The 21,010-nt window shown below is 43.2% G+C and overlaps 1 protein-coding gene and 1 long non-coding RNA gene across 5 annotated transcripts in view; one reads left to right on the top strand and one right to left on the bottom strand.

Annotated features, from left to right (window-relative positions):
* Positions 1–21,010, bottom strand: part of TTC28 (tetratricopeptide repeat domain 28) — a 640,216-nt gene that overhangs the window by 63,826 nt on the left and 555,380 nt on the right. The gene's annotated exons all lie outside the window — the stretch shown is intronic.
* On the top strand, positions 17,225–19,829 carry LOC147575415 (uncharacterized). Its single transcript, XR_015242372.1, has 3 exons — positions 17,225–17,423; positions 17,968–18,003; positions 18,699–19,829. It is a non-coding gene; the product is annotated as an uncharacterized LOC147575415 (long non-coding RNA).

The raw sequence follows: 21,010 nt of genomic DNA, 5'->3' as shown, positions 1-21,010 counted from the left end.
AAGTTCTGATATGTGCTATGGTTGTTAAGATTATAATAAAATGTCTCTTCTGGGGCATCTGGGTGGCTCAGTCGGTTGAGCATCCGACTCTTGATTTCGGCTCAGGTTATGATCTCAGGGAAGTAGGATCAAGCCCTGTGTTGGGCTCTACGCTGAGCATGGAGCCTGCTTAGGATTCTCTCTCTCCCTCTCTCCCTCTCCCCTTCTCGCATGCTTGCTCTCGTGCTCTCAAAAAATATTAGTTAATTAATTAATATGTAGATAGCGAAATAAATAAAAATTCTTCTTCTGAAGTGCCTTGTTCAGATGATCATTTGAATCAAAAACCAAAAAGCCCTGGTGTCTGGGGTCCAAAACAGATGTGCGATTTTAACTTGAAAGCCCTTTGTAAATACTCTGCTCGTCTTATGACCTGGAATTATCTAGTCTGTACTTAAGTGTTGTGAGGAAGAACACGGGATTTTTTCCCAGCTTTTCTTCTCTTGGTAAACACAGCAATCCAACAAATGAGAAGGTCTTACTTCCGCCTGTTCAATAGCCTGTGTGCAAGAAGCGGAAAGAGTGTAATCAATTGGAGGGCCCCATTACTTGGGCTCTTGAGTTTTGAAATCTTTGCTGAGAAAGTGTTGGCCATGGGGTCCTCCTCCCCTGATGACATGGAACTCTCTGCCATCAATTTGGCCTTGCCACATCAGTAATGCCCAAGTCGACACATAAGGACACAGTTGTTGCAGTAGAGGTGGCCGCAGCCCTGCAATCTGGGAGACCCAGGTGTGAACTTCTGTGAACACACATACGTATTGTGTACGCGCCCAGATATGTCCAGGAAAGAGAGCCATCCCAGCTGCACAGGGTTGCTCTGAGCACCAGATGATGAGAGCACAGGTGAAGCCCTTTGTGCAGATGGAAGCTGTCATTGTGTCGTTGTGACAAGCACTTAATGGAAATGTTAGCCATACCAATATTTGGCAGCAATGTGCGCTTTGCTTGGTGAAAACAGCAAAAGTAGAAGTAAAATATACTTGTGGCAAATATTTAAATCGGTTCAAAAGGTAACCAAGTGAAAACGTAAAAGCTGCTCTGTGCTCCCACCAAGTGGACACCGCTCCCTTTGTGTGTGACTCGAGGGGCCCGTAGGACAGCTGTTATGTGTGAGAATGTGCGCATATGGGCGGTGGGTGTGTTGGACACGTGTATAGGGAGCAGAGTTTCAGAACGAGACCTTTCTGAGATGCCATACAGCAAATGCCAGCCACTGGAGGACGGGTGCTCGATCTCAGCTCCACGTACACAGATGCACACAGGAGGTGGCTCTGAGACTGTGCCCCTGGATCTTGGGTCCCCAGCCATATCAGGGGTCAGAGAGGACCCCAAGAAAAAGGAATGAGGAGGCTGGAGAAGAGAGTTCTTTGGAGAGAGCTACCCCCATACAGCGAATCCCTTTGGGGCAAGGAGTGAAGGGCACCTCTCCTACTTTAAGCCTGGAGAGCATGTTCTCATAGGGGGTACCACTCAGAGAGCTTGGAAATGTGCACCCTGAAGGCAGGAGAGAGACCGACTGTTGCTAAGTGGAGTCTCACTGCTCAGCTGGGAGCAGGGGACCGGCCGGCACTGCTAGAGTTTGTGGGGCTCTGGGATACAAGGGTGTTTCGCGCAACCAGATGTGGTCCACGGTGGAGGCGGGGAGCTGGCACGTCTCATCTCAGGCTCCGCCCAACAAGGCCACCTGGAGAGGCCAGACGAGGTGGACCGTAGGATGCCAACGGCTGAGAAGATGTCTCAGGGTCTCTGCAGAAGAAAGACAGAAGGGGCACCTGGGTGGCTCAATCGGTTATGTGTCTGACTCTTAATTTCAGCTCAGGGCATGATCTCATGGTTTGTAGGTTCGAGCCCCACAATGGGCTCTGTGCTGACCGTGCAGAGCCTGCTTGGGATTCTCTGTCTCCCTCTCTCTCTGCCCCTCCCCTGCTCCTGCTCTGTCTCTCTCAAAAATAAATAAATAAACTTAAAAAAAAAAAAGAAGAAGAAGACAGGACGAGAGGCACATCTCCCCAAGTGCAGCAAGCTGCAGGACACCTCTGAAGAGCCTACAAAGGACCCACATGAAGCAAGATTCCATTTTAACCATCTGCCACCTAACCACACACCTAACCGAAGCCGCCTAACCACACAACAAGGGTCCTGTCTCCTTATCTGCCCTCCCTCCACCCCTTGTGATAGCAGTGAGTGAGTAGGCCTGCCCCTCACCCTCAGCAAATCTCTGGCCCAGACCAGGCCAGGTGTGATGCTTTCCTGGGCCATCATGGGACAGACCCTCGCTGCTGTGTCCGACCACATTCAGGTGAGTGGGAGAAAGACTAACGTGGCCTTGTAATTTATTTGATAAGAAGAATACACTCTGGCTGTCTCCCCTTCCTGGATCCAGGAAACCACTGCCTTTCGGTGTGGAGGAAGGGAGGCATCCATATCCTCCTCCTGGATGATGTCCTAGAGTCAAGCTTTTGGCCAAAATTGAAGGCAGAACTGCTCTGTTCCTCCCACTCCCCAAAATGGGGTTCTGCACTCAGAACCAGCTTCCTGAGCTCTTGAGCAAGAGGCCACACTTGTCTACATGGGAGATGTTTTCTGCCTGGGAAACCCACAACTGACTGGGCTCCTGGTCTCTGAGAAGGGAAGGCGAGGGAGCCGAAGTGTCAAGAACACATAGTCCCGGGTCCTGCTGGACTGGAGGGCCTGCAAGGCACAAGCTGCTCTGGGAGATCCCACAAAGTGTAAGAGTCTGTGGCCTCAGGAGCTCCCAGATGAAAAGCAGAGCTGAAATATGGATGGATGTGACCACACCACAAGCCAGGAGCTGCAAAGGTCCGATGCAGAAGGACACAGGGGCCAGTGGCAGGAGGGGTGACCTTGTATGGCCTCTCAGAGGTGGTGGACTTTAGGACGACTCAAGGAATGAGGGTTGGGGCAGGTGGGAGGGACAGAGTAGGGTATTTTGGGGGAAGAAACAGCTAAAGCAAAAGGACAGAGGTGGCATTAAGATAAAATATTGTCAGACAATCATCTTAAAGCCAGCAGCCCAATTAGGCATTAGCTGCACGAACACCACAGATGCTGGCCTAGAAGACAGGGTGCAGAAGCATGGTGCTGGAGACCACTGTCATCCTTTCCAGGCCTGCTCCATCCGGACCAGCCTACTCTCCATCTCACAAACCTACACTGCAGGTGTCATTTCTGGTTTGCTTTGGCCGTGCCCCCAACCTGGACTCCCCCTCTACATCACTCCTGACCCTCCCACGCAAGTGGGAATTATGTCTCTCTCTCAAAACCAGCTCAGATGCCTTCTCCTCTAGAAGTTTCCCCTGGGCACCTCTGTCCAAAAGTGAGCTCCTCATACCTTCAGGGCAACAACTCCTAAGCTCCAGACATAAGCTCCAGACATAGAGCTGGTTACCCCCTCTCTGGATAGACAGGTGTGGAGGCAGGAACCCTTTCTCACATGTCCCTGGTCCTCACAAGGCCTAGCGCAGGGCAAGCTCCGCACAGGCTGGGTAGCTGCGTAGGGCCTCTCTGGACGCATCAGAGGGCCTGGGAGATGTGTCTCAGCACCAGCCCTGTGCCACTGATACAACTGTGAAATGGTTGGGGCACCTGGTGGCTCAGTTGGTTAAGTGTCCGACTTCCGCTCAGGTCATGATCTCGCGGTTCGTGAGTTCGAGCCCCGTGTCCGGCTCTGTGCTGACAGCTCAGAGCCTAGAGCCTGCTTCAGATTCTGTGTCTCCCTCTCTCTCTGCCCCTCCCTGGCTTGCACTCTGTTTCTCTCTCTCTCAAAAATAAATAAATGTAAAAAAAAAATTAAAAGACAGCAATAACTGCGAAATGGTACCAATGCCAAAAACCCCACCATAAGTTTAGCCTCAGCCCCTCCCAGAGAACCAAATCAGTCACTGGAACAAGGAAATGGGCACCTTTATATAAATAGCGGGTCAAGTAATTGTAAGATGCCTTTCTTCCATTTCCTTCCTGGAATCTTGAACTTTCCTTCTATGAGGCGACCAGAGAAAGGGGCAATTGTTACAGAAGGATTTTTTGAAAACTAGAGTTGGATCTTGGGCAAAACATCTGGAGTGCTGGAGGCCACTGTGCCCTTGGAGGCTGGTCTGCGGCACTTTCTAAAACAGGCCTCGGCTATTCCTTTCCCCACCCCAGTTGGGGACTGTCTAGGGGCTCACAGGGGCCCCGCCTCTCCTCATTGCGGGTGCCCGCATGTGGGCACGGGTGAAATGGGGAGGGTGTGCATTTGTCAGGCTGGGGGTGTCTGCAAGTGTGTGGCAGTGAGGACATGAGATGAGCGTGTGTGTCACGTAGATGTCGCGTGAGGGGTGTGTGTGAACAAGTCACAGTGTGAAGTGAGAGCGTCACATGAGCGCTGTGTGTGGGAGAAGTGTGTCTTGTGAGGGCGTGTCACATGCGGGGGAGCGAGGGTGGGTGCAGACAGAGTATCCTATCAGGTGAGAGGCTCTGGGCCCTTCCCCTGGGCATCTGAAATCAGGTACGCCTTCTCATCTGTAGGGCCCCTCAATTCCAGACCCAGAGGGCAATAGCATTGACTCATGTCATTAATAAGAGCTGAAGCAAACAGCTGAGCACCAGGGCCCTGCTAGCAAAGCTGGGAGGTACATCTTACCTCTCTTAAAGGTGTTTTGAGGGAGACTCAGAATTTCAGGCACTTGCCCAAGGCTCTACTGCCAATAAGCAGCAGAACTGGGCTCTGGAGCTAGGGGAGCTCGAGTCCAGGCCTGTGGCTTCCCACACACCAATCCAGCCCCCAAGGGCTCAGAAGCTGCCTGATCCATGGTCACATTTTCTAAAGGCAATCGGGGACTCTGAGGCCCAAAGTCTACAGGGGTGGTTCCATTAGCTCGGCCCTCCGAGCAGCAGGAGCTCCTATATGCTATGCATGCTTTTAAATTCCACTTGATTCTATGTTCTTATGGAAAACAGGCTATTAGAACAGAAAATGGTCTTCAAAGATCACCATGAGGTCCATTTCCCTTGAACACTAAGACCCAGGAAGGTCGCTGGGAGGAACATTTGCATATGTGACATACACACTACATACTGTTCAGAGGCATTTATACGGAGAGGGGTTTGAGCAGCACAAAGGTAGAGTGTAGTCTGGGCACACCTTTTACTGGCCGTTAACAAGAGACAGCGTTTAAAGATTTGGGGTCAGTGTTTAAAGATTTTGGTTTCCTACCACGGCATTAATACAGGTTAGGTTAAAAAGCCAAAGGGCTCCTTTAACAAATGAAAAAGAGATGACGGGTTTAGGAAAATGAGAATATTATAGCAAAGCTCCTTTTGTGTCTGCTGGTAATGTGAGTCCTGCAGCTAACCTTCCACGGAAAGCTGTGAGAATGCCCCTCAGAGTTGTTACAAATGCAATCAGCCCTAATATAGCATAATGAAAATGCATATTCCGATGCTATGTGATCTCCTTAATGAGGAAAACTAGAAGGGCTGTGTGGTAGTTTTACCTACAGTCCTCCAAACCTAGGTGAATTGCGCAACTTTGAAATTTCTTGTACAAATAATGTCACCAGAGCTACCCAATGGAGTCTGTTCGGTGTGGATAATGAGACCTCTTGGCAGAGCAAGTCAAGGTATGACTAGAGGCTCAAAAAAGGTGTGGGGAGAGGTTATTTTTCACATGAGGTGTAGTCCCTTAAAGCTAGGGTGACTTGGAAAATCCCGATTCCCTAGATCTCTTGTGAGACCTTTTAATGAAAATGGAAAAACAAGAGGCCAGGGGGAAAGTGACTCCCATGCTTCCAGAAGGAATCACGGTGAGTCTTTGATCTCCCCATCTCTGTGCTGGTTTTGAATAGTCATTTCTGTTATTGTTTAGATTGAACTTTGGGCGGAAACAGCTGTCTGTTCACGAGCAGTGTTTTCCTGAGAAGATCTCCAGGAACCCTAGTTTTCGGAAACAAGTCCAAGTAATACGGGCTTTGCCTTTGTGAATATCGAAGGCTTTTACCTCTGGGGGAGAACCTTTCCCCGCACCCCAACCCACTCTCTCAGCGAAGCATATTTCCCTCTCTCTAATTGGATTTTCTAAAAGGATCCGTTTCCTCTTCTCTATTCCAGATGCTCGCGGTACAGCACTGTACAAAAAGCCGCTGGCTGGTGTCGTTCTTGTCTTTTTCTGCCACATTAACCCGGTAGGGGGTTTAACAGCTCGAGATTTTGAAAAGCTGTTGTCAAGTCGTGAAAGCCCCCAAATGCAACTTAAATGGTTATTAGCTGGTGGGAAACGTCCCCTGCATTCTAATACCTCCATTTAAATAACAATAATAGAGCAAATAATAACAATAAGAGTAAACTCCATGCCTTCGCAGCCATGATTATACCCCACTACCCATAGCCTTGCTCGGTCCACAGCTAATTTACTCGGGGCCAGGGGGTGAGGGTGCAGCCTTTGGCTTGGTGCGCAAGCCTGATTTTGCAGCTGGCCAGCAGGGGTCGCCCGAGTCATCCAGCAGCCAAACCGGAGCTTTCCATGACATCCCGGATAATTCCTTTAAACAATCCAAGGCATAGACAAAAGAGCCAAGGGGGTTCCTTGCTCTATTAAAAGCGCTGAAACACATGTATTTGCCAAATGGAAAGGTGCAGAATTAATTGGAAAAGAGATGGAATTTGTATTCCTCAGCTCCCTTGGGGGTTTTATAATTAATAAATATTTGTAAAGCCTTTGATAAGTATGAAGTACCATATATGTGCTAAACAAAACAAGCTTTTGTGAGCATCAGAATATACTTGTAGTACATTCCATATTAGATTAAAGAGATGAAAAGTAAGAATAAGAGAACTGATAATAGTGCCACATAGTGACCCTCTGTCCTGTGCCTGGTATTTTCCTTTTATTATTTTCATCATAATGATCCATCAAGGTAGACGTTATTATTATTCCCAATTCATAGAGCATTTTGTTAAAAGCTCTACAAGATTCAGTCACTTTTGCCCCAGGAAGCCCAGCCATTCAGTGGAAGAGCTCAGATTTAAACCGGGCTTTCTATCCAACCCTTCCCAACTCCCAAATGGTGTTCTTTCTACACCCCTTTTGTATAGCCAGCATACCGAAATGTATGAATTCCTTATTCCAAGGATTCCCTAAAATAAATCCTACCACAGAAAAGAAAAAAAAAAGATCAGCCATTTTCAAGAATAATTAATTAAGTACAAATTGTGTAAGTAATACCAAAAAAAGAAAAATTGAGTTGGCTATAGGGCTTCTAAAATAATGTCTCAAGTGCTTTTATTTCCTTATGTATATTCAATACTCTATAAAATGTCTACAGATGTGAAAATTATAGTAAATATGTTCTGCAGTCTTAATTGCTAAACGATTACAAAGTAACTAAACAAGAGGTGGCAGGTTGCCCTGTGGCTTTATTCATCTCTTTCCGGAGAGCAGCAAAATCATAAAGTCTTCTCCGACACAACAGGTTTCTATGGTTACGCGAGACGTAAATATATTATATGTCCTGTGCGACGTGAAAGGACCAGCCAGGCGCTGTGTGTGCAGCAGACCCCCAGAGGGAGAGCACTCATGTAGATGGCACTCCACAGCCAGCTAAATATTTGTTTCTAGGTTTACAACAGGGTAGGAGCAGTGCTCGAGAGACTGCCTACATAGCTCGGTGGCTGTATCGGCATGTTGGTCACAAAGAAAGGCAAAGAATGAAATGGCTCCTGCTGTGTCAGCCTTCAGAACCAGGCCTTAGTGAGCCACGTGAGGCAGAAGCTTTATCCATCGTCCCTCTGGATCAGGATGGCCTATCTTCTCCCACTGGGCATCTGCACAGAATCTACTTGGATCCAAATTATTCTGCCAGTGGCCTGCTTTTTCTTTTCTTTCTTTTTTTTTTTTTTAAACCTTAAGGAAGCATAACTCGGTAGTGGCTGCTGAGAAACCAAATAAGGGAAGTAGTTTCCATTCAAGATAGGATAGAGTTGAGAATTACTACCTCTGAATCTAGGATTTATTACATGTATCACGAGAAGCAACAAATTGCAATATCCTGCATCATTAAGGCTCAGTATAGAATACTGGCAAAATCCAAATTCAAAGAGCAAGGGTAATAACAGCTTAGATCACCCCAGACCTATCTTTATGGCATGAATTGTGAAGCAATGTTAAATGGAGAAATGCTGCTGCCCATTAAACAGAATCCCTAAAACCCTAGACTGTGGTCTCTCCCTGCTTAACCCTGAAGGGTTTCACAGATTGCCTGCCCTTGACTGCACATATTCCAGAGGCTCAGGATCCTAGAAAGTAGTAACTAAGGCAGCTACATTTATTTTTTCCTTCTTAATGATTAGAGAGAAGAAAAGGAAGGCAGGTCAAGAACTCCTAGGCAAAAAAAGAAGCATGCTCCTTTGGAAAGACTGTTTTTACCCAAAGAAAGTGCTCCCTGGTATCATTTGGAGCAAAGAGTAATGCCTGCTGATGGACACTTTTGCTTTTAAGGTTTTCAGAATACATTAAACAATTCTTTTAAATGTAAATGTAATCTAGTGCTTGTTAGCCAAATGAAGGCTTAAATCCCTGGAACATTTACCCAGTCAGTCAAAAGGGATGATTTGGGTCAGGAAAATAGCATAGGGACCCCTTTAGCAGAAGAAATGGCATATATGCATATCTGGCCCTCCTGAAGAGAATGTAAGGAAGCTGCTTTTCTCAGCTGTCTCCCGGGGTCCAGAAATGTGGCGAAGGCAGGAATGATGAGATGGACCAAAGGGAAGGCAGTGGTAATCTCAGGATGGTCCCGCGTGCAGAAGAGCTCTTGCCGAAACAAGGCCTCCTAATGAGTAGTTTGGATTGATTTGAAGACATGGAAATATCAGGCTGAGGCTGTTGCCAAAGGACCCTCCTGGGTGTCAGACCATCTCAGCTGGCTGTTTTCTGCGCCAAACACAACGCAAAACCAACATTTCCGGGCTGAAATAGAGGGTTCCAAGTGTGTCATTTGGATTTCATTTTACAATCAGGGTTTGAGCCTGTCTTTGGCCCAGATAAAAAGAAAAGGAGGTGGGGACCAAATCAAAGATGAGATAAGGGTGTTGCAAAGAAACAGACCAGAGAGAGGATGGTGATGGCTTCCAACTCATGAATCCGCCATCTTGTCCCTTTATGTCATGTGATAATCCTGATAAGCAGCCAACACCCCACTGTGGGTTCCCCTCCAGCACATATCTGCTGCTATCATCAATCCCCAGCTCATGTCACTCTAGACCCTCGGAATGTCCCACCCTCTCATTAGATGTCCCACATCACCCCCACCAATAAACTCTGCCTAATACTCACCTCCTGTATGAAGGCAATCTCTCTGACTACTCCCGGTTGCCTTTGAACACCCAGATCCTTTCATCTAACGTTAGCATTTGACGGTTTAATTATGTGAAATATAAGACCAACTTTCTGCCCTAAAATGTTATCATTGGTTTCACAGAAAGGCTGAGAGAGCACCCACAGCAAAGAGAGGGTCCTTGTCTTTGAGGTCACTGTGTTTCTGGAGTGCCATACTGCAGCAAATCTGGGCTGGGTCCATTCTACTGCTTCTGTGTGTTTGGACAAGTTCAGCAAGTCTGGCAAGTGGGTAAAAGCCATGATAAATCAATATATTTAGTAGACAGTGCTGAATGAAAAGCACAGTGAAAAACAGGTAATTTCTATTCATTCATGCATCAAATATTTGCTAAGCCCTGTCCATGCAGAGACAAGAGAGGGAGTTACACAGACACCATCTCTGCCCTCCTAGAGCTGCTGCTCAAGAGAGAGGGACACAACTACACAAAATAGTGCTGGGTGACCGGTGGGCAGAGGGACACTCAAGCTACACTCGGAGCCCTCAAGAAGCTATGGAATGGTTACTGAAAGACATAAAGGACACAGTCACAAAGCAACTCCATATGTGTGGGACAAAGTGGGACAGAATGGAATGGGCTGCAAGTATGGGCGGTCTTTGGAAAAAAAGAAGAGGCATGCTATTTGTGGAGTTAGAGAAGGTAAGCCCCCTGAAGGACACCAAGGATTTAGATGAATGGAAAGAAAAGAAGAAGAATAGACCTTTGCTGAATGTCTGACAGAGATTAAGGGCTGTGCTAGGAACTTCCTGGACATTCTCTAGTGTTAAGGCTCACAACTCTGTGAAGTAGAGATCAGAATGCCCATGTTACAGAGGTGAAAAGTGAGTCTAAAAAATGTTAAACAATTTGCCTAAAATGGCATAGTTAGTAACTGGTGAGGCCAAGATTTGGCAAAGTTTAATGATTTTCCATCTACCATCCTCTCTCCCCATTACCATCACTGTCCACACAAGGCTTCTCTATCCAACACCCACCTGGCACCCATCCCGTCATCCCTAGGTCCCACTCATGGTTCTTTCCCCACTGGCAACTATTCTAATGTGTTTACTGCATATAATTTTGTCTGAACTTCTACCCCTAAATCTAGATATAGGCGTTTTAATCATGTAAGTGATACTGTATTATATATTTTATCCTCTTATTTTTCCATGATGTTTTTAAGATACACATGTCCATGCTGCAGTTGTACATTTTCCCAAAAACTCTATTATGAGAAAATTAAACATAAAGGAAACTTGAAAGAATTTTATAATAAATACCCAAATACTTATTGCCTAGATTCTAACATTAACATTTTAGTAAAATCGCTTTATTGCATATCTATCCAACTATTTTTCTCTTTCCATTCATAAACTCACTTTGTATTTTGGATGCAACTCAAAATAAATTTACAGGCTTCAATTAAAGTTCCCCTAAATACTTCAGAAGGTATGTTACTGGAGTACAATATTTGTTTATAGTTTTTAATTTAAAATTTATATACAGTAAAAAAGTAAAAACAATTACATAAAAAGGACTGCACAAATCTCAACATACATTCAAAGATTTCTGACAAAAGTATGCACTGTGTCCAAAAACCTATCAAGATATAGAGTATTGGTCTCCCCCTAGAAAGTTCCTTCAGCTTTCTTCCTAGTTAATCTCTGCCCTCACCACCCCAGAGGCAAACACTGTTCTGATTTTTTTCCACCATAGATCCATTAAGCATGTTCTATAACTTCCGATAAATGGAATCATACAGTACATATTCTTCTGTAGAAGGCTTTCAGGCAGTAAAGTATTTTTGAGATTCATCCATGCCATTGTCTGTATCCACAGGTTGTTGCTTTTGATTGTTGAGTATGACTATACTATATGACTCCTGTTGATAGACATCTGAGCTGTTTCTCGTTTTGGGATGTTATGAATAGCGCTGCTAATAACATTCACATAGAATCCTTTTTGTGAACGTAGATTTTCATTTTCCTTGCGTAAATACCTAGGAGTGAAACTGCCAGCACATAGGGTAGATATATGTTTAGTTTCATAAAAGCTGCTGGAACTTTTTCCAGGGTGAATATATATTTATAGCCACTCCAATAATACATGAATGTTCCTGACACCTCACCAATGTTTGTGTTGTCAGTCTTTTAAATCTGATCCATTCTGGTGGGAATGTGGTATTCTCTTGTGGTTTAACCTACATTTCCTTGATGACACGTGATGGTAAATATTTTCTGGATGGGCACATTGCCATTGTCACATAACTTTATGAGTTGTATGTTTGGAACTTTCTCCATTTTTAAATTGGATTGTTTGCCATCTTATTATTATATAGGAACTCTTCACATATTCTGGGGTACCAATTTTTGTCATATATATGATTTGTAGCTTGATTATTCATTTTATTCATGATGTCTTTTTAGGGACATTGAGCATTAAACTTTGATGAAACCTAATGTATACTTTTTTCTTTTATACCTATTATTTTTTATGACCGGTCTACCCCTAAATCAAGAATGTACTTTCCTCTGATATTTTCGGCTATTATGTTAAAGTGTATGATCTATCTTGAATTGACTTCTGTGTTTGGTACGAGGTAAGGGTTGAGATTCATTTTTTTTCTCATGGGGATACCCATTTGTTCTAGCATCATTTGTTGAAAAGACTTTTCTTTCCCCCATTGGATTGCTTTGGCATCTTTGTCAAAAATCAAATGACCATTTAAGTGTAGGTCTGTATCTGGGCTCTCTATTCTGCTCTACTGATCTTCTTGTTAATTCTTATGCACCACACTGTCTTGATTACTACAGGTCTATAGTGAATCTTGGAGTCAGGTGGTATAAATCCTTCTACTTTATTTTTTTTCAATATTGCTTTGGGTATTCTAGGTCAAGGGTCAGCAAACTTTTATCTAGGGCCAGATGGCCATATGGTGTGTGTCATAACTACCCAACACTGCCATTACAGCATAAAAGTAGCTACAGATGATATGTAAACAAATGAGTGCGGCTGTTCCAATAAAAGTTTATTTACAAAACTGTGGCAGGTCCACAGGCCATAGTTTATGAACCTCTCTGTACTAGGTCCTTTGCATTTCCATGTAAATTTTAGGACGGCTTATCAATTTGGGGATTATGATTGGTATAATGTTGAACCAATAAATGACTTAGGGGGAATTATCATCTTAACAGTATTGAGTCTTCCAATATGTTAATACAGTCAAGTATATTGACTGATTTTTTAATGTTAAACCACCCTTGAATTCCTGGGATAAACCCTACTTGGTCATGCTACATTCAGTTTGCTAATGTTTTGCTAAATATTTTTGCACCTGTGTTCATGAGGGATATTCTTCTGTGATTTTTTTTTCCTGATATCATTGTCAGATTTTTGTCTCATAGTACAAATGAAAGAGCATTTCCCCTTCTACTTTCTGAAAGGATGAAAGGATTTGTATAAAATGGTGGGGTTTTTCTTAACTCTTTGATAGAATTAATCAGTGAAACCATCCAGGCTTTAAGCGAGCTTGTTGTTAAAAGGTTTTTTAATGAGTTAAAATTTCTCTAATATACATGGGGCTATTCATATTTTGTTTCATCTGGTATTGGTTTTGGTACAATGCATTTTTCAAGGAATTTTTCCATTTCATTTTAGTTGCCATATTAATTGGTATAAAGTTGTCCATAATATTCTCCTATCCTTTTAGTGTCCATAAGATCTGAAGCAATTATGTTTCTTTCAGCTCTTACATTCATAATTCATGCTCTGTCTCTTCTTAGCCAGTCTCACTAGGGGTTTATCAATTGTTTTCTCTTTTCAAAGAAGCAATTTCTGGCTTGGTGATTTTTTTCTACAATGCTTTTCTGTTTTCTCTTTCATTGATTCCGCTTTTATCCTTATCATTTCCTTCTTTCTAATTCACTTTGGGTTTGCTGTGTTCTTCTAACTTTTCTAGGTGTAAATGTAGGTCGTTGATTTTCCATCTTTCCCTATTTGTAATATAAATATTTAAAGCTATAAATGTCCCTCTATGTGGGTTTAGCTACAGGTCACAAATTTTGATATGCTGATTTTCATGACCATGTATTAGAAATATTTTTTAAATTTCCTTTTTGTTTTCCTCTTTGACCTATGGCTTATTTAGAAGTGTGTTTAATTTCCAAATATCTGAAGTCAGAACACATGCTCTATAGTATTTCAATAATTAATTTATTGAGATTGGTTTTATGATCTATCTTGTTAGAGGTACTATAGGGCGCTTGAAAAGAATGTGTATTCTTTGATTTGGGGATGTAGTGGTCCATAAATATAATTAGGTCAAGGTGTTTGATGGTGTTTTTCTATCATTTATGTTTTACTGGTTTTTAGTTTTTTTCTAATTATTTTATCAAATTCTAATTGTTCTCTCAATAAAGAGTAGTGTTTAAATCACCAAATAGAATTGCAGAAGTATCTACTGCTCCCTTTAATTCTATCACATTTTGCTTCCTGTAATTTGAAACTCTGTCACTAGGCAAAAATACATTTATGGTCGTTATGTATTTTGGGTGAATTAATCCTTTTATCATTAAGAAATGTCCCTCTTGGGGTGCCTGGGTGGCTCAGTCGGTTAAGCATCTGACTTCGGCTCAGGTCATGATCTCGTGGTTCACAGGTTCAAGCCCCATGTTGGGCTCTGTATTGACAGCTCAGACAGAGCCTGGAGCCTGCTTCAGATTCTGTGTCTCTCCCCTCTCTGCCCATCCCCTGCTTGTGCTCTGTCTCTGTCTCTCAAAAATGAAAGGAAGGAAGGAAGGAAGGAAGGAAGGAAGGAAGGAAGGAAGGAAGAAAGAAAGAAAGAAAGAAAGAAAGAAAGAAAGAAAGAAAGAAAGGTCCCTCTTTATCTTTGGTAATACTCTGTCCTGAGACCCATTTTATCTGACTGAAGGCACTCCAGCTTTCTTTACACCTCCTGCTAGTATGGTGTGTCTTTTACCATGAATTTACTTTCAATCTACTTGTAAATAACAGATATTTTGGTTCTGCTTTAAAAAATCATTTTAACATCTCTTCTTTTTTTTTTTTTCAACGTTTATTTATTTTTGGGACAGAGAGAGACAGAGCATGAACGGGCGAGGGGCAGAGAGAGAGGGAGACACAGAATCGGAAACAGGCTCCAGGCTCTGAGCCATCAGCCCAGAGCCCGACGCGGGGCTCGAACTCACGGACCGTGAGATCGTGACCTGGTTGAAGTCGGACGCTTAACCGACTGCGCCACCCAGGCGCCCCTTAACATCTCTTCTTTAATTAGAGTACTTAATTCCTTAATACTTAATCAAAGTGCTAATATGTTGGATGCAAGTCCTACCATTTTATTACTTTCTGTTTGTTCCCTATGGGCTCTTTACCCCTCTTCCCCCTCTCTTACCTTCTTTTGGATTATCTGAATGTTTTCTAAAATTCTGTTTTAATCTACATTGGCTTTTTAGCTATACATCATTTTGTTTTCTAAAGTGGTGGTTCTAGGGACTACAACATACATCCTTTTCAAAGCATCATTTCAAGTAAAAAAGTAGAAACCTTGCAAATGATTGGTCCATTTCGCACCACCTCCAGTTTTCATCATATACCTGGGATATGTCATGCAGCTATAGTATAAACATCATGGAATGCTCTGATTTTTAAATTTGTTTTATAACATCTCTTTAAAATTTTTTTTTTATTATTTTTTTTTGAGAGACAGAGAGAGACAGAGCACGAGCAGGGGAGGGGCAGAGAGAAAGGGAGACACAGAATCCGAAGCAGGCTCTAGGCTCCGAGATGACAGCACAGAGCCCGACACGGGGCTTAAACTCATAAACTGTGAGATCATGACCTGAACCAAACTCAGATGCTTAACTGACTGAGCCACCCCAGCGCCCCTGTTATATATCGTCTTATGTACTTAAAAAAAAAAAAATAACAGGAAACCGGTCTTTTGTTTTTACCCATTTATTTTCCATTTCTGATTGTCTTTATTTCTTCTTGAAGATACAAGTTTCCACCCAGTATTTCCCTTCAACTGGTGAACTTCTTTGAGTACTCCTTGTAGCTTAGATCTTATGATATAAATACCCTCAGCTTTTTTTGGTTTTAATCTGAAAATATCTTTATTTTGCCTTCATTTTTGAAACATTCTTTTGCTCTTTATGGAATTTTTTTTTAAGTTTACTTATTTATTTTTGGAAGAGAGAAGAGAGAGCGTGTGCACGTGAGGCAGAGAGAGGGAGGGGGAGAATCCCAAGCAGGTTCCATGCTGTCAGCACAGAGCCTGACTCAGGGCTCCAACTCACCAAATTAGATAGTGACCTGAACCGAAATCAGGAGTTGGATGCTTAACTGACTGAGCCACACAGTCACCCCTGCTCTTTATAGAATTTTTGATTGACAGTTTCTTCTTTCAACATTTTAAAGACATCATTCCAAAGCCTTCCGCCCTCCATTCTTTCTAATTAGAAATTCATGTCACTTGAATCACTGTTCCCTTCTGAGTATGTTGATTTGCTCTGGCTGCTTTCAGAATTTTCTCTCTTATTCACAAAAGTTTGGCTTACGATGTACCAAAGCATGGCTTTTTAAAATTTATTTTGCTTGGGGTTCTCTGAGATTCTTGAATTTTTAAATGTATGCCTTTCACCAGATTTGGGAATGTTTTGATCATCTTCAAATATTTTCCCTACTTCATACTCTCATTCTCCTTTTTTTTCTTGAACTCTGATTACATGCATGTGAGATCTTTTGATATTGTCCCACAGATTTATAAAGCTCTTTTCTTTTCTTTCCCTCTAATCTTTTTATCTCTCCTAAAATTAGATATTTCCCATTGGTCTATCTGCAAGTTTACTCTTTCCTGTGCCAGTCCCATTCTGTTGTTAAGCTCATCCAGTGAATTTTTAATTTTAGATATTATTATTTTTCAGTTTTAGAACTTCCACAGTGTTCTTTTTCAAAGTTTCTAGTTGTCTGTTGAATTGTATTTTATGTTTCATTACTTTATGTAGATTTGAAATATACCTGATAACATATTTTTATGTATATTATATATTTATATGTTATTCTGCCTTATATTTTCATTCGTTGTGAGTTATAAATGCTTTGAAATCCCTAATTCCAACAGTTGCATCATCTCAAGGTTGGTTATCAGTTGACTGTCTTTTCTCTTAGAATTGAGTCCCCTTTTCCTGCTTCTTTAAACGTCAACTAATTGTTCAATGTATCCAGGACATTGTGAAAGTTAAGATGTGAATTCTGTTACTTTCCTCTAAAGAGTATTGATCTTGTTGTTGTTGTTGTTGTTGTTGTTACGTAGGCACTTGACTTGATGGTATTCAGATGGAAAAATCTGTCTCTTGAGTACCAATTCAAATCTCAGTTTTGTTCTATCTTTAGCCAGAATCTGTCCCAAGCATTTGCAGTTCAGGGGTCAGCCAGACATGTGGGCAGAGTTTCTACGCAGGCTGTAGTGGCCCTGAATACTGTCATCTTACTCTTCAGACTGGAACGGCTGCAGTGTTCTGTCGAAGCTTTAAATGCCACATGTGGCTACTGAGGGTGGTCTGATCTTAGGCTAAAAGCCATAAAAATGGCAAACGCCCTCCGTGCCATTTCTCTCTTCCGTGTTTTGACGCCCGTCCGGAATCTGCTTGCATGTGTTCACTCTCTAGTACCTTCAGGTAGGTGGTTTCGCCTCCCCGCCTAAGATTTTAGTTGTCACCTGTGGGAGGACTGTCCTGGAAGGAACTTCTTTTGCCCCGGAAATACCGGAAGTGGAACCATTACGACGCGTCCCCGCACAATGTGCAGTGGTGCACTTCCGCCCTTGACCTAGCCGCTCTGCCGGGCACGGAGGCCCAGCTTGATTTCAACTCCCCGGTGACATAAACAACACATTCCGGTGCCTTTCCACCACGCGTGTCTGTGGCAGCAAGGCATCTGAGTGAAGATTGCACCCCAAACAAAAGCAAAGAGCCGGCACGCGAGGAGGCAGAGTAAGTGCTGAAATGAGTCACCACAGCCTTGTCATCAGGGGAGCGGCAGGAGGGCTGCGGTTTAGGAGAGTCCTTGTCCCTGCAGGGGGGTTGTTGTCCTGGACAGCACAGAGACCGGAGCCCACGAATCTGTCTGGTGTCGTTTTTGAGCTCAGCTGTGACGGGGTATGAACCAGGAGAAGCGTGGTGGGCAGGGCCAGGGGTAGATGTAGAACTGACAGGGGCGGACTGCTGTTTCTGTGGAAGAGGGACGGGTGCACGACTGATGGGCGCTTGAAATTTAGTTTGCGAGGCTGCCCCTCAGAAGCGCGAAGATGAGGGAGTGGAAGGAATGTACTAGAGCTCCGTGTCTGTGGTTTGGTATCTTGGGAGGCTGATGGTATCACTGACACCACAGATGGGGGAGAGAGAATGACTTCAGGCTGGGAAGGAGTCTCCAAACAACCTCCCGGGCCTGACTTCAAACCTCTCTGATTCCATGTTTCCCAGTGTGGTTTTATGATCCCGTTATTTATGTTCTCAAGCTTATTTGTGTTACTTCTAGGCCTTCATCTTGATGGTAACAGCCTGAAACCAGGAAGTAAGCTTTTACTTCTTTAATATTCGATGGTATTTTTTTTTTTTTTTGGTATTTATTTTTTAATGTTTATTTGTTTTTGAGAGAGAGAGACAGAGCACGAGCGGGGGAGGGGCAGAGACAGAGACACAGATTCCGAAGCAGGCTCCAGGCTCTGAGCTGTCAGCACAGAACCCGCCGTGGGACTCGAACTCACAAGTCGTGAGATCATGACCTGAGCCACCCAGGTGCCCCTATATTCTATGATAATTTTAACAGAGTTCAACACTGGAGTTTTTGTCATCTTTTTAATAACTACTAATAATCAAGACTTGCACCTCTCTGTTGGATCTTTAAATAAATAAAGTATCTCTGTCACAGGGATAATAACCATTTCTGCTCTGGCCACCCAATGTAGGAGGCAACACTGCGTGGCAGAAATAGGCATAGATCTGGATTTGAATTCCAGCTCTACCACTTTCAAGTTGTATAACCACTGGCAGCTTACTTCATCTCTCCGTGCCTTAGTTTCCTCAACTGTAAAATGGGTTAATACCATCCAGCTGACAAGGCTGTGCGGCATCAAATGACATTTGTAAAGCACCTGGCACAATGCCTAGAACAGAGAAGGGCTGAGGTTGGTTATAATGAGATATTTTTCTTGGGGTGGGTCGTTAACGACCCCTCACAGTACTGCTTCTTCCAATCGTTTATTGCAGGTGAGAAACAAAAGGATTTCTAAAATCAGAACAGAGTCCATTTACAACTCTAAGTGTGTGGTCATGGAGAAGAATCCCCCTCACATCAGACCTGCATCACTGGACAGAAGTATGAACTCAAGGGGGAACAACTGAGCATCTCTGGTCTCCTGCTGCCACTGATTAGCCGTAAGACATAATGAAAGGCACTTACTTTCTCTTCACCTCAGTTTTATGAGCTGTAAAATGAAGATAATAATACCCGCTCTTACCTATTTTCTAGATTGTAATAAGGGTAGAACGAGACATGGAATAAATATGTTATGGCTATAAAATATCAGGTAAAATCAATGTTTTATTGTTAAACAGGCCTGATTCCCCTCCCCCAAATAACTTCAAACTTTTAACATAAGCTCCGAGTTGAGAAGTAAGGTTGCAAAATAGGTTTACTGCACGTGTTGTCAAATACTATGGCTGCCATCCAGAAGCAAGGAGACAGACGAATCAAGAGTGAATGGGTGGGACACCTGGGTGACTGAGTCGGTTAAGTGTCTGACTTTGGCTCAGGTCATGATCTCACACTCCGTGAGTTCAAGCCCTGCTTCGGGCTCTGTGCTGATGGCTCAGAGCCCGGAGCCTGCTTCAGATTCTGTGTCTCCCTTTCTTTCTGCACCTCTCCTGCTCACACTCTGTCTCTCTCTCTCTCTCTCTCAAAAATAAATAAGCATTGAAAAAAAAAAAAGAGTGAATGGCTGAGATTTCTTGTCTGGAAAGGTACCGAGGAAACTGTAACACTGGCAACTCCAAGAAGGAGAATTAGGTGGTAAGAAAAAGAGATGAGAGGGAGGTCGTTCACCATTTTCCCTTTGGAAGGCTTGAATTTTGTACCATGTGTGCATACAACTTCTTCAAAACCGAAAATAAAATTGTAAATAATGAATGAATAGGAGATGAATGTTATGAGAGCTATCAGGCATCAATGCATCATTTTGATACATTATAGTCAGGAATGTGTGGCCTTCCTTATCACATCCAGAAACCAACGGTGCCTCCAGAATTCTGGCCAGGCCACCCTCTTGCATAGAGTCTTGGCAGCAGCCGCTAAACCTCACGAGGCCAGCCAGGCTGAACTCTTACCACGCAAGGGTATTTCCTTTCAGTGATTATGGACACACGTTCTCTTCCCAGAGTGGCACATGCAAGGGTCATTATGCTTCCCACCAAGATGAGATTCTTCCAAAGAAGGAAGTGGAAACCCATAGATGCAGAAGAAAGTACTGGTTATTCTGCCACAGTTCATGATCTACATACTTAGCCCTCGGTTCTTTCTCCACTGACTTGGTGTGTGCTCTGAGGTCACTGAGAACCTTTAACCTAAGTTAGCGGACATTCTTTCCAGACTGCGCTGCCATAATGACATCATTATTCTTCATAAAATGATCGGGCCAACAAGCGTCAGGCATGCTGTGATCATTTTTCATTTAAGAAAACACCCTATAAGGCCATAATAATTTAAGAAAACATGTTTTCTATGGCTAAACTGAGGGCCCGTGAGCTTCTTTGACAGCTCTGCGGCTGTAATATTTTAGGACAGCTCACATATTACTCCTCCTCTGCCCTGCAGAAAAAGGAGACCATTTCTTCCTACTGTTTTCTTTTTTATTTTTTACTGACACCATGACGAAAGTATTCAATTTTAATTCTCTTTTTTTAATATGAAATTTATTGTCAAATTGGTTTCCATACAATACCCAGTGCTCATCCCAACAGATGCCCTCTTCAATGCCCATCCTCCCCTCCCTCCCATCCCCCATCAACGCTCAGTTTATTCTCAGTTTTTAAGAGTCTCTTATGGTTTGGCTCCCTCCCTCTCTAACTTTTTTGTTTTTTTCCTTCCCCTCCCCCATGGTCTTCTGTTAAGTTTCTCAGGATCCACATAAGAGTGAAAACATATGGTATCTGTCTTTCTCTGTATGACTTATTTCACTTAGCAGAACACTCTCCAGTTCCATCCACGTTGCTACAAAGGGCCATATTTCATTCTTACTCATTGCCAAGTAGTATTCCATTGTGTATATAAACCACACTTTCTTTATCCATTCATCAGTTGATGGACATTTAGGCTCTTTCCATAATCTGGCTATTGTTGAACGTGCTGATATAAACTTTAGGGTACAAGTGCCCGTATGCATCAGCACTCCTGTATTCCTAGCAGTGCTATTGCTGGGTCATAGGGTAGATCTATTTTTAATTTTTTGTGTAAATAGGCTAGAAAGACACTTTGGTACCATTTCAGATGGTAGGCTGTCTCTGAGTCAGGCCCTGGTTGTGGC

This window comes from Puma concolor, chromosome D3 (genome assembly GCF_028749965.1).
Source record: "Puma concolor isolate L17-30 chromosome D3, mPumCon1.1.hap2, whole genome shotgun sequence".
In the NCBI taxonomy this organism is placed as follows: Eukaryota; Metazoa; Chordata; class Mammalia; order Carnivora; family Felidae; genus Puma; species Puma concolor.
This window is presented reverse-complemented; position numbering and strand designations above follow the sequence as displayed.